This window comes from Haliotis asinina, chromosome 7 (genome assembly GCF_037392515.1).
Source record: "Haliotis asinina isolate JCU_RB_2024 chromosome 7, JCU_Hal_asi_v2, whole genome shotgun sequence".
Lineage (NCBI taxonomy): Eukaryota > Metazoa > Mollusca > Gastropoda > Lepetellida > Haliotidae > Haliotis > Haliotis asinina.
The window spans coordinates 50,880,623-50,895,472 of NC_090286.1; the positions used below are offsets into that span (position 1 = coordinate 50,880,623).

General features: G+C 37.9%; 1 pseudogene; it reads right to left on the minus strand.

Annotated features, from left to right (window-relative positions):
* Positions 1–6,442: 6,442 nt before the first annotated feature.
* Positions 6,443–14,769, minus strand: LOC137291269 (glutathione peroxidase-like; annotated as a pseudogene).
* Between the last annotated feature and the right edge of the window lie 81 nt (positions 14,770–14,850).

The window sequence follows — 14,850 nt, forward strand, 5'->3', positions numbered from 1 at the left end:
ACAGAAATTAACAATGTTTCGCGAATGGAAATCAATGGAAGGGAGATAACCCTAAATCTGTTTTTCTTGTGTCATCTGGAAAAACCTAGCAATAGCTACAAAAACATTTGACTCTTTTTCCAGTAAATAAATTTTTGACAAAACATTCAAATATAGACCCTGTGAATATTAAGAAGGGGAATTACATCACAGCGACTTTACTAAGACAATACCTATGGGAAAAAACAACAAGATGCATTGATACGAATCGTCTGATTCACACAGGTTGGCTGAAGTGTACAATCCGATACGCATGGTTTCAAACTGTTCAGAATTAACACTGAGGTTTTTGGTAAGATAAATATGTTGTTCACTGGTCCTTCATGGACCATGGAATGAAACAGCATACTCCTCATCAAGGCACCATGTCAAGTCATTTCTTACAGTGCAGACAAGATCCCAGTCATCAAGGCACTATCATCTACTCAATTCTCACAGTGCAGACAAGATCCTAGTCATCAAGGCACTATGTCTACTCAATTCTCACAGTGCAGACAAGATCCTAGTCATCAAGGCACTATGTCTACTGAATTCTCACAGTGCAGACAAGATCCTAGTCATCAAGGCACTATGTCTGCTCAATTCTCACAGTGCAGACAAAATCCTAGTCATCAAGGCACTATGTCTGCTCAATTCTCACAGTGCAGACAAGATCCTAGTCATCAAGGCACTATGTCTGCTCAATTCTCACAGTGCAGACAAGATCCTAGTCATCAAGGCACTATGTCTGCTCAATTCTCACAGTGCAGACAAGATCCTAGTCATCAAGGCACTATGTCTGCTCAATTCTCACAGTGCAGACAAGATCCTAGTCATCAAGGCACTATGTCTACTCAATTCTCACAGTGCAGACAAGATCCCAGTCATCAAGGCACTATGTCTACTCAATTCTCACAGTGCAGACAAGATCCTAGTCATCAAGGCACTATGTCTGCTCAATTCTCACAGTGCAGACAAGATCCCAGTCATCAAGGCACTATGTCTACTCAATTCTCACAGTGCAGACAAGATCCCAGTCATCAAGGCACTATGTCTACTCAATTCTCACAGTGCAGACAAGATCCTAGTCATCAAGGCACTATGTCTGCTCAATTCTCACAGTGCAGACAAGATCCTAGTCATCAAGGCACTATGTCTACTCAATTCTCACAGTGCAGACAAGATTCTAGTCCTCAAGGCACCATGTCTGGTCATGTCTGATAGTGAAAACAATATTCTTGTCCTCAGTTTTAAGGCATAATGTCTAGTCATTTCTGACAGTGAAGACAAGATCCTAGTCATCAAGGCACTATGTCTACTGAATTCTCACAGTGCAGACAAGATCCTAGTCATCAAGGCACTATGTCTGCTCAATTCTCACAGTGCAGACAAGATCCTAGTCATCAAGGCACTATGTCTGCTCAATTCTCACAGTGCAGACAAGATCCTAGTCATCAAGGCACTATGTCTGCTCAATTCTCACAGTGCAGACAAGATCCTAGTCATCAAGGCACTATGTCTGCTCAATTCTCACAGTGCAGACAAGATCCCAGTCATCAAGGCACTATGTCCACTCAATTCTCACAGTGCAGACAAGATCCTAGTCATCAAGGCACTATGTCTACTGAATTCTCACAGTGCAGACAAGATCCTAGTCATCAAGGCACTATGTCTGCTCAATTCTCACAGTGCAGACAAGATCCTAGTCATCAAGGCACTATGTCTACTCAATTCTCACAGTGCAGACAAGATTCTAGTCCTCAAGGCACCATGTCTGGTCATGTCTGATAGTGAAAACAATATTCTTGTCCTCAGTTTTAAGGCATAATGTCTAGTCATTTCTGACAGTGAAGACAAGATTCTACTCTCAAAATCTCAACATCACCATCTAGAGTCAATTTGACAGTGTAGACAGGATGTTCTGTCGCACAGATTTGCTCACACTCTTGTACATTGTCACATTGCAGTCTTGTCCACTCAATAAAATAATGAAACATAATTTGTAGCTGTTTGAACCCTCTGAATAACTGCATAACAAAGAAACACCTGAGGAGACTCTTTTTCAGTGTGTGTTTATTTTCTGCAAATTAAGAAAGTACAGAGCACTCTGTGTACATAATGATGGCATTTTGATAAACGTAACTAAAGTAGCGCCGTGGAAGACTCTTTGCCAACAACATCACATCACAGATAACGCCATTTTGAGGCTTGTTTGAATATGCCGCTAAAAAAGACACCCAATCAAATTACACTGTTCCTTCATTGAAACAAGCATGGATATCACTGATACTCTGGGCATGCATCATCTACTATAGCGTGTCACTGCAAATACAACCCTAACTTTTGTAGCATCAGGACTCTTCCCTCGCTCCCCATTTTAGTTGTCTAATAAAAATATAACATTGGAGAGACCTTTGGATTTCTTGTTGATTTCAGGCTCATATAAGAGAAATTCTGAGGTAAGCATTCAAAGACAAAGTCAGTAGGTGATGTTACTCCTAACAAAATATAAGGTGCAGAATAGGTGTGGGTAACTATATATATCAAAACAAAATGGAGGTAATTGTTTGCTCAGCATCCTGAAGTTGGTGAGTCAACAATAAAGCATATGACTTTATGAATAACAAATTCTTGAAATGCTAAGTAGAGCAATGTTTTGGTGTAGATTCTTACACCATCATAGAGCCCCCAAAGTCAGTTATTGTGTCATGACAGTATAGGAATCTACACAGAAACATAGTTCTATGCAATAACAAAAAGTTGCTACCCATAAAAAAGCATGCTCCAGAATGGAGATAAGGTTCAGTGTATTATTGAGATAAATAATACAAAATAGAAGAAAATTCACACACAATCATCTTTCTGATAATTTACTTGATACAACCTGTGGAGCTCTACACTTTTGTGCCAGTTGCCCTGGTTACGTCTTTCTGAGATCTCTGAGTACAAGGACATAATTTTTCACATTTATTTAAAGTGTATCAAAATTATGCTTCTGTTGACGCCATTATCCTCAAAATGTCAAACAAACACCAAACGAAAGATTTTATGTGCCAACATTCATGACTCGTTGTAAAGCTGGAAAATATATGCTAACCTTATTTTAAACAAAGTAAAGGTTACACTGTTCAACAACCCTTTTAGCAATATTCTAGCAAAATTACAGCAGGGGACACCAGAAATAGACTTCACAAGTACCCATGTAGGGAATCGAACCAGGGTTTTCAGCAGGACAAGCAAACCACTTGGCAACACAATTGCCCATGTAGAAGCAAATATAGTTAGACACAGCTGTTGTAAATTTTGATGAGCTGAACTTGCAGTTGTTTCAAGGAAAAAGCTTCTTCCTGGGTGTTAATTACTTAGAAATCACTTTGCAGCTGTGTCATACCTCAGACAACCTGAAGTATTTATCCTTGTCATTTTATGTTCAACACAATGGTGTTTTTTTCTGTATTTAAAGTGAACATGGATATTAGAACATATACACCTGAGCAGAAACAACACACAATATGAATATAATATTGCTCATAAACATAAATACATATAATATAAATATAGTGAAAGATATGACTAAACAACCAAGAAGCTGCTGACTATGTATCTGAATATAAGTAAGACTAGAAATGTCACTAAAACTAAATCAGCATAAAATGACAAACCACAAAACATATTTTCACATGTAAACACATTTTGTATATATAGTTTTCAATGAAAAGACAAAGTGCCATGTATTCATACATATTAATGTCTCCAAGATCTCAAGAAGAGAGTATGGAGCTTGCACCAACATATCCTTGTTTCCAGACTAATCTTGACAGGTAAGGATATTACTCAGTGTTCATGCAATCAGTAATTAATTAGGTTTAGTGAGTGAGTGAATTTAGCTTTACACCACATTCAGCAATATTCCAGCTATATGGTGGCAGTCTGGAAATAATCATGTCTGGACAAGACAATCCATCGACATGTCAGCTGGGTCAGCGATTATGTCCACCCGATCCCATTAGTTGCCTCTTACATCAAGCATGGGTTACTCAGAAGATCAATCGTTCCCTGCAGCTTCATGGGTACTATGATGAACAGGATGCCTGAGTAAAAATTAAATATTTAGACTAAGCATCTGACTCGCTTACCTACTATATAGCTCATTGTTGTCATCTGAAATTTTAAAGTAAAGAATGTAAATTGAACCATATCAATAACATTTTCTTATGTCACCATGATCATGTCCATACAAATATACTGGTGACTCAAACACTCAATATAAATATTTACCCTTGCATATAAACAGCTATTAGATACAATAAACATGGATGAAGAGACAAAATATCTATAACTTCATCTTCATATATATAAACATAAAAAGATAACCACCAATTTACTATTTTCTCGTCACAAAACGTTGTGTTAGTTGAGCATGCACCAGTGATGTAAATACTTTTCTGAAACATAATGTGTGTCAGGGTAGAACCAATGTGTGTGGTGGAACAGGCAAACACTCACAGGCATGTCCACTCACATAGCACCTTAGCAAATACTTGTTATATTGAATATAGTTCATATCCCCATTAGGCCAGGACAATTTTATTTCTTGTTTTACAGATTTTTGTCCTCAGAAAACCTAAAGGTGAGAGGAAAAAATGATAAAAATAAAATCAGCACTCAAAGTATTATTCCTTCTAAATACTAAAGGTATTTTACATTTGGCTCTTTATGGGGTGTACATGGAGCAAAAAAGTTTAAATTTTTGGTCAGTAAAAACATTAGGATTTTTTAGCAAGGAAAAACTTTTACTTTTGTTACTCTTGAAAACATATGACTTGAGGATCTGTAAAACAAGGAAAAAACTTTGGTCTGGCCTTACAACATGGAATATATTTCATATCATCATAACAATGTGAAATGTATTTCATATCATCATAACAATAGATGGAACTGTTGCACCTGGGTAGGCTTATGTATCAACAGGTAACAGAATATCAACAGACACCACTTAACAAAAGTTGGTGTCAGCATATATATTTTAAATACTTTTTTCAAACATTTAGGGGAAGTAAACCTAACAACAAAACCAAATATTTGAAGAAAGTATGTTATCATCTGGAGCAACATATACGTCAAAAGTAGACTTCCCTTTGTTTTGCAATTTCTGAGATTGTCAAATATGTACTTCAGAAGAATTCAAGAACGCTAGAAAAGAACATAAAAATGCAATTATTGCATACCATAACAAATTTAGAATGGTTTGTACCAAAAATGTCTGGAATGGCCATAAAAGAATTTTCAATATGGTTGTCGTAATCACCATAGTGACAAAAAGATTCAAATCCTCTGAACAAGATCCGATGTCATCATTGTGGAAATGAGCATATTGAGTTTCACTGGCACAATAGTTTATGAAAATAAGCATTTTGCAACAATTTAGGACCTTATCAAGCAAAAAGGTCAAATATGAATTTAAAAAATAATATATTAGAAAAAACAAGCACTCAATTAGATTCACAAAGCTAATCCATTTTGAACAAATATGAGAATAATGGTCATTAACACATTTTCCAACTTGACAGCCAAACCAGATTCACACCTCTGGAAACAAATTGAGGTGGCTAAAAGTGTTGGTTACATTTCTGCTTCATTAGTCCACTGATTACTGTTTGTAAAGGATGAAGGATGACCACAACAAATAGTCAGGTGAGATAGAAATATCCATTTTAATATTAGAAATAATAACAATTTCAAAATTATTTCTCAAAGCTAAAAAGGATAACAATATCTCCTGGAGGACATGTTTCCAGCCCAAATGGAATTTAACCCGACCAGACACCAAGATATGGTGAATTTACTCAGATGTATGTATCATAAAAAATTACCAGACCATCTGGCTGACTTGCTGTAAATTTAGATTGTCCGTCAGAAATGTACTGGCCGTCTCAGGTGGTCGGATGGGCCTTATTTCATACATTGCTTTAGGGATGGACTATTGAAAGAAGGCAACAACAGCACAGTATGTTCACCAACACATGCAACATAAGTGATGAAACAAACTAGACAGAAATCAGCTGACAAAGGACATGGTAGCACTGTGACCACCCTTCTTTCATCATCATGCAATAACAACAATTAACATCAGACTGTTACTACTGAATAAAAGAATATATTCTTAAGTGTAAAATAAAATATTTTGGTATAATATAGGCATGCTTCTAGATTTTGCTCCAACAATACATATTTACGTGTTATTTGACTTTCTGTTGAAGTAAAAACAACAAGAGCTGGATACCAGTGCTGAAGTATGCCGAATTTGTTTCAACATTCTCAGATTCTGAAAAAGGCTCAGAATATTTCTGAATATTACCAATATTGATGTCTATGATTATGCTTTTGTTTTTCATGTTCATTTATCTGAAAGATTGCGGCTCCATTTATTTTTTTTTGTGAGTGGTATGACATAATACTAAAACTTACACTAAAAATGGGGTTTCACATTATGTTCAAGTGTTGCATACTCAAGAAAATACAATATTTTCTGAGAAACATTTATGTACATTCCCAATAACACAGCAAAGTATTGCCAATAATAAGAATAAGACTGGTATATGTCACAGCTGGCAGATAATATCACAGTTATTGCCCTTGACAAACACATACATGTATAAATGTTCTTATCACCCTTATTGTTACATTGCCATAATTTCTGAGGACAGTCTGTATTTGGTGAACATCAGGACATCCTTCTACAAAAGAAAAGCTCTGCAACATATCCACACAAGGTTAAATAGCATATAGTAATTTCTGTATCCAAACTATTGATTAATGGGCACTAAATATGTCATAATACCATTAAACTGCATATATAGTAAGTCTTAATGTAATAAAATGCAATAAGCCAAGTTAAGGCAGTATCTAATTTATGCTAAAAGACAATGTTAAGTGTCTCTGATACTACTACACATACAACTAGTCACTACCCATGGTTAAGTCCACCTAGGTCTAGCACTGACCAGTGTCCAGTCAGAGTGGTTTGTACGCCAACAAACCATCTCCAGTCAATCCCCTTCAAGGTTTAGGGATCAACCTTCATTCATTCTGACTGATGCTGAAGCTGGGTCTAGACAGACACAAGATCTGGATGGTGACTTGCAATAAGTTGAAGGGAAGCAGTACACTGGAGACTACTGATAGAAGTATGGGACAAGGTCCTTCATCATACCCTGAAGAAAAGACAAACATTCTTAAGAAATTGCAACTTATGTACACATATCAACAGAACAGATTGATTCACTAACATTTGAGACAGAAATATAAACTGACAAATAAGTGAGTGAGTGAGTTTAGTTTTACGTCGCACTTAGCAATATTCCAGCTATATGGCGACGGTCTGTGAATAATCGAGTCTGGACCAGACAATCCAGTGATCAACAACATGAGCATCGATCTGCGCAATTGGGAACCGATGACATGAGTCAACCAAGTCAGTGAGCCTGACCACCCGATCCCGTTAGTCGCCTCTTACGACAAGCATAGTCACCTAACTGACAAATAAAAATTGTGATGGATGGTGAATCATTATGCAAAGTTCATAAGGCTTCATTAAAACTGAAAACGTTTAAGGACCATGAAATTCTTTCATCTTTCACATCGGTTAATCTGTCATGATGGAATCAGATGGTCCTTAAGATATTCAGTAGCTTTTATCACATTTTCATATATCAATTTTCTGATAAAAAATGCCTTGGTACTTTTATCCCCAATATGTAAAACTGTGATAACTTGTCTCATGAACGGCTGTAACACGGCTTACCTGTGGATCTATGTTGGGTGGGAATCTCTTCACAGGCTTCCCTTGGCGATCAATGAGAAATTTTGTAAAGTTCCATTTCAGCATGCTGGAAGAAGATATTATGTTTGTACAACATCATGATCTATCAGAAATGCAGGTAACACAGTAACTATGATAGGGGTAAGTAAGTGCATATTTTTTTATGCCACGTTTAGCAATATTCCCACAAAATCACAACCGGGAACACCAGAAATGGACTCCACACAATGAACCCACATGGGAATTGAACCCAGGCTTTCAGAGTGACCAGCGAAGACTCTAACCACTAAGCTACCCCACCACTCCAACTGTGAGATGGAATGTAGTACACGCAATTATAAAATCATTCGGGGAAATTATTTTTGCCTTTTTTTTTGGTAAAGAGTCATAAATCAAGACATCACCTTTGTATCCTCCCTCTGGATCCACCTATCACTCTCTGTATGAATTATCTCAGTCTGATGTACTTGTACCAGCTGTGTGCACTGATTCAAGAGTTCTTAACTTTGATGGTGAGACAAGTTAAGTGTTCTTCAAGATACAGAGATTGGGTTGGCACCCTCAATAAGGCCAATTTCAGTACAAGCATATCTCACAGACTAATTAGAAGATTTTGCTGATAATGAAGTCTTGTTGGAACTTTTAGACTGCTTCCAACACAGTTATTGTCATAGTTAGAAAGGGGTCATCAGAGATGTTGTAAGAGAATCAGTCTTGTTTTATCACACACTACCAGCAGTATCCCTGACTGTTGTGTGTGTGTGTTGTGGTGCTGGCAGCTGTGTCAAATCATACCACATGACCGAATGAAGTTTTTGAGACTGTTAAGAATGTGGTATGGTGAGTAGCCCATTGGTTAAAGCCTTAGCTTGTCATGTTCAATCCCTCACATGGGTACAATGTGTGAAGCCTGGTTCTGGTGACCCTTGACGTAAAATTGCTGTTACTCACTCACTCACTCACTCACTCACTCACTCACTCACTCGAATGTTATACTAACTTTCCTAAAATGCCTTTCTGTTGTTCTTTGATGAATTTGTAGAGTGGATGGGCTTTTCTGCCATTCACGTCTGTCTTGCTGTACATGTCGAACTGAACATCAAACTCCTTCAAAACAAACCTCTTGATGCGATAGTTTGGCCAAGGCTCCTGTAATATCACACGACATATAATTACATAGGACATCACATCCAATGAACTTAGGCTAAGTTCAAAATTTATGAATTAAGGTTTAACAGAAATGAAGCCAAATAGGTTAAGGAAGCGCACATCTGATTGCTTCAAGAACCTGAGCATCCTCATACAGGGCAGTCAGTGTTCTCTCTGAGCTCATCAGTCCTCATCCTCAATAATCTCTAGGGTACTAGTATATGATAGCACTCAACTATATCCTGGATACATGTACGGCTTTTAGGTTTTTTATCCAATCAGGTGTGTATGTGGGAAAGTTGAGTGTACCATTCACAACACACTTTTGCTTCTTAAATTATCTAACCAATTAAACTGACCTACACATTTGATGCAGAGGTACCTGAAAGCAGAGACCATATAATAGACTATTATATGGTCTCTGCTGAAAGACATAGAAGGAGTTCTTGCACATATTTTTTAAACTCACGGACCTATCAGTTTGTCTACAGGATTTCGTCCAAAATCTCAGTCACACTGCAAACAAACCTACGCTGCAACCACTGTCTTTGCTGACACTGGCAAACTCAGCTGTAACGGTGGCTTGGCTGACTGGCTAGTGTAAGAAAGCGCAGCCAGCAAAGGGAGGTAATAAAATTATCAAGCCAAGCCATAGATGCATCCAGGGTATAGTGGAGTATTATCAGAACATTATATCCTGGATATATCAGTCCCTGATACAGCTGTCTGTGGAGGCTGCATCTAATCTTGATGCCGTCAGGCTCTAATATAATAAACTGAGTCAAAAAAGAAACTTCACAAAATCTAATTTTAAAAATAATGAATAATTTCTCTCTGATGAGACATCTGTGTATCCGAAATGGGATCCCTACCATTTGACGCAAGCAAAACCCAAAAAATCAGCAAAACCCACTCAAAACCATCCACTCATCATGCAAATCAGGTTTTGCATGTGCAGTCGATCACGTGACCTTCGCATCGAAGTTTTCATCATTTGCACATGTTTGCATTGGCCTCATGAATTGAAAAAACACTTTTAAACCACAGTTCTAATGGTACTCTAAATGCCATGATTGTCAAATGTGCAACGTGAATGTGCTGTTGGCGTGTTGAAAACGGGAAGATCCGTTATTGACATCATAAGAGAAATCAGATGCAGCTGTTGTATGATGTATGACTTTCAAGATCGTCTACAACAAACATCTCCCAATTTAACCATCTTACCATCTCTTGTTCTTTCATAGTGCCCTGAAGAAAGAATGTGAAGTTTCTTTTTTGGACTCAGTATATTTGTAACAACACAGTGTGATTGTTTTGATTAGAGGTTCAACTGTAGTGACGCAAATGCACATGGACTTCATATTGTTGTATGTAAAGTTCCCCTTTTGTTCCAGCGTATTGTCCACTGCTGGTAACTGAAATTCACTGTCCAGATTTGGATGATGGATTTCAGCTAAAAGAAGAGTTTTATATTGTCTATATACTTAGGAAAAGAATAAGGGATCATATGAAAGGACAAGTGTTCCTTTATTTTTTCCAGCTTTCATCAAAGGCTTTGTATCACATAGCTTAAAAAAAGAGTCATGAGAAGATGAAATATCCCCTTGGCCCCCACATATTACTAAGAACAAATCATCTGACAGTTACTTAAAGTCTAGCTAAACGATTTTTAGACTAAGTTCAAATTGTTTCCATGGAAACCAGGAAAAATATACATGCGAACATTTGTAAATTAAGCAAAAGGCACCACTTCAAGATCTGCCTCACAAATCTGCCAAGTTTTGCTGAAAAATATTAAGAAGTCTTCCACTTGTGCTCCGAAAAAGAAGCCTATCCCTCTTTTGAGATGAAGTTCAAATCATCTCCACGGATACAAGAAAATCAAAATGCCCAAAATCTGTAAATAGCAAAAGGCATCACTTCAAGATCTGTCTTATATATTACCTGCCAAGTTCTGTTGAACGATATTAAGAAGTTTTGCAGTTATACTCCAGAAACAAAACAACCCCTCCCTTTTGAGACTAAGTCCAAAACATTTCCATGGAAACCAAGAAAATGATAAATCACATAAATCTGTAAATAGCAAAAGTCACCAGTTTGGGGTATGCCGCACACATCTGCCAAGCACAGCTGAAAGATACTAAGAAGTTTTCGAGTGGTGCTCTGGAAACAAAGCCCATCCCTCCCTTTTGAGACTAAGTCTGAAATGTTTCCATGGAAACCATGAAAATAATACATCACAAAAGCCTGTAAATGGCAAAAGGCACCACTCAGGCTCTGACTGATATATCTCCCAAGTTTTGCAGAAAAATACTGAACGGTTTTTGAGTTATGCTCCGGAAACGAAGCCCACCCCTCCTATTTGTCTATGTCCAAAACATTTCCATGAAATGCAACATATGTCATATTTGGGATTTCACTTTCTTGGTAAAGTACAAATTCTAGTACTTTTTTCGGTTGAGTCCCATCCGGGATTCGAACCCGCACCCTCAGAGTCAGGCACCTAATCGCCAGCACACAAAGTCAGCCGCCTAGCCCGCTCAGCCACCGCGACTTCCACAAAATGAAAGTCGGACAACTGGTAGTCTAGACTGCGTACTTTGTGTACCCCTCTGATGAGTGTAAATTGGCACGGCTCCCACGGCCGAAAGCTATGATTACACGATGCCATTTAGAAAGTGGTCAAATGCAACATATGTCATATTTGGGATTTCACTTTCTTGGTGGCTGAGCGGGCTAGGCGGCTGACTTTGTGTGCTGGCGATTAGGTGCCTGACTCTGAGGGTGCGGGTTCGAATCCCGGATGGGACTCAACCGAAAAAAGTACTAGAATTTGTACTTTACCAAGAAAGTGAAATCCCAAATATGACATATGTTGCATTTGACCACTTTCTAAATGGCATCGTGTAATCATTTCCATGAAAACCAAGAAAAATAAAAATGCCAAAAATGAGTTATACTTTGGAAACAAAATGATATGGATGGATGGACGGATGGACAGAGGCGACAACTATATCCCCCTTCAGTACATGCTAGGAGCATGGAAAAAATATGGATATTTCATTTTGAGTAAACAAGTGTCATAATAATGCAGGCTTATTGTAAGTTAATAGCACAGTAAAACATGTTAAAAGGACTGGGTGTTTAACTTTGCCACTGGGTGATGCATGATACAGCCATAAACAAGAAACAAAGAAAAGGTTGGGTTTCATTGCATAGTAACTCCATTAAAGTTGCCTTGATCATCCTAAATTGTTCCATTTGTAGTATCAACTAGCACAGGGTAGGAAAAAGGAAAAGCAAGTTCTATAGATAATCAACATCATCACTGCAATGAATGCAACCTTATGTTATTGGTATCAAGAAGAATGGTATCATTGGTGATGATAATGACATTCGTACCTGTGCTGAAACGTCACACTCATTGCAATAAAGCCCCCTGAAATGCCTCACAGAGAACATAGCACAGGGGAAGATTATAGAACTAACTGAGACAGGGTGCCTTAAAGGGGCACTGATGCGGAGCAATTTCCGTGGACTGGTTTAAACGTTTGTTATTGTTTTTCTCTCATGAGTACCCGGATGATATCCCAGAATTCGTGACTGGTTCGTGACCTTGATTATCTAGAACTAAACTGAGACAGGGTGCCCTAATACCACTTTACAACTAGCACAGGGGTACAGAACTGAACTAAACAGAGACAGGGTGCCTTAATATCATTTTACAATTAGTACAGAGGTAGAGCACTGAACTAAACTGAGACAGGGGGCCTTAATATCACTTTACAACAAGCACAGGGGAACAGTACTGAACTAAACAGAGACAGGGTGCCTCAATATCACTATACAACTAGTACAGGGGTAGATTATAGAACTAAATTGAGACTTAATATGAGTGCCTTAATATCACTTTAAACCACAGAGTAACTCACTGACCTGTCCCCCAAACTGGTTACAAGGGAAGGCAAGGATCCTCAAGCCTTGTGACTCAGCATAATCAGCATAGAGTTGTTGTAGCTGAGTGTAGTACTCCTTGGTGTACTGTCACTTGGATGCCACATTCACAATGATCACCAACTTGCCCCTGGAGAACACAGGAAAACACAACACAATCAAACCTGTCTTTACACAGTATTTGAATGGTGTGAAACTGATTGTGCAAGAACACATTTTATTAACTCTCATGAAACTAGTTCCATACAGACGTTTGTAAAGCTATATTCCGGGTGCTGATGTATCTGACCAGATTTATTTCTTTTTATTGTTTTACTGATGAACCTGCAAATAGCGGAAGTCTGTTAAATATCTGTTTTTAAAAAATGGATTTTATACCCATCTCTCTTATGTTTTGTTCTCGGTTCTTGGAATTTTAAAGAGAGATTTTATTTCCTGGCAGTTTAGCAATATTTCGACAATATCAAGGTCCCTTGTCACACGCAGATGTGATAGCTATCAAGCAGACTAAAGGCAGCCAATACCCTGCGATGGGCTGTCAGACAGGTAGGTACAAGTCAGCGATTATTGCCCCTCCTAGTTCATGATTACAAGAAAAATCAACCATCAAGTTTGTGACAGACAAATATCGAGGAGTGAGTGAGTTTTACACCTTTTTCACCGATATTCCAGCAATATCGCACACTAGATATGGGCTTCACACAGTGTGCGCATATGGGGACTCAAACCCAGATCTTCGGTGTAACAAGCAACAACTCCTTAACCATTAGGTTACCCCACCACCCCTACCAATATCAACAAAGACCTTAAAGATACAAGAATCCTACCTGTATTTCTCCATAGAAACTTCCCTTCCATCAATGTCTTCAGCTGTGAACTCATAGATGGAGGTAGCATTCTTCCAGGCATTGTCTCTGTCTGCCTCTGACTGACATAGCAACACCAGCTATAATCTGTATGTGTGTGCATGTGTGTAAACTTTGTCAAACAATACATAACAGAACAGTACAGTGATCATATCCTAGTTGTGTAGATTGATGCCAGTGTTATTAATCACTGGACTGTCTGACCTGGAATTTAACATTAGCAGACGGCCGACATGTGGCTGGAATATTGCTGAGTGCAGCTTTAAAAAACACATTATAGATGATAGAATAGTAGAAATGAACACAGATATTTACATACTTATCTTTTGTATAATAATAACGTACTTTATAGTAATAGTGTGGTTTGGGGATTTCAAAAATATAATTCATTAATATAGACTTTTGAGTGTACGTGTCCACATTCCATTTTCAGTTCACATTGGTGTATCAGAACGAGATTTAACCGGAATTCGCTAATGATTAGACAAATATTAATGCCATTCCAGAGACACTGTTTCTTGATATTAGAAATAGAGGGGTTTTTTTTCATTGTTAGTTTTGTTTATTTTGTCGAAGGTAGTGTTTTGACTGGGGATCACACCATGTTATTATTGATCACAACACATTGCGACAGCAATGATTGAATGAACATTGTTACATAATGGCGTAGATAAACATGGCTTCACAACGGAATCTTGTGATTGGGTAATCATGAGTGCCTTCGTGATGATTTGCTTCAAGCGGACACTGGCTGGGACATCGCGTCCAGCATATATCTAGAAAATAATTTGCACAAGTTTAAATAAAGTTTTGAAAATGCGATAAATCTGGCCAAACTGTGAATTTACACATCTCTATGGAATTGTCAACAAGCCTGAGTATTAATAGACATACCATTTTGGAAGATGAGCCTGTCGTACCAAGCTCCATTATCGATAGCTAAGATACATGTAAACAAATGTTCGCTGCTCCTTACACGGTATACCCTGTGCAGAGTTTTGACAAACCAAAGTTTCGTACTTAAGAAACAAATGTAGTTTT